Raw genomic sequence first — 242 nt, 5'->3', positions numbered from 1 at the left:
TCTCTAAAAATATCCGGGGGTGTCACCGTGGCTGCGGAGCCCCGGGTCCTGTAGGGGGGGGTCCGGCCTGTCCCCGCCCCCCCGCGCCGCCGCCGCCCAATAGGCTGCGGCCCCCCTGTCCGTGCCGGATTAGAGCCCCCCCGGCCCGGTAGTATATGGTCACGGCCGGGCCCCTCCCGGGAGTCCAGCGGAGTGACGCCGAGCCTCTGTGACCCCCCCCATCTCCTCCTCCAGCGCAGCAC

The sequence above is a fragment of the Pempheris klunzingeri genome, chromosome 22, assembly GCF_042242105.1.
Source record: "Pempheris klunzingeri isolate RE-2024b chromosome 22, fPemKlu1.hap1, whole genome shotgun sequence".
NCBI classification, from domain to species: domain Eukaryota; kingdom Metazoa; phylum Chordata; class Actinopteri; order Acropomatiformes; family Pempheridae; genus Pempheris; species Pempheris klunzingeri.
Note: the sequence above shows the minus strand (reverse complement) of the source record.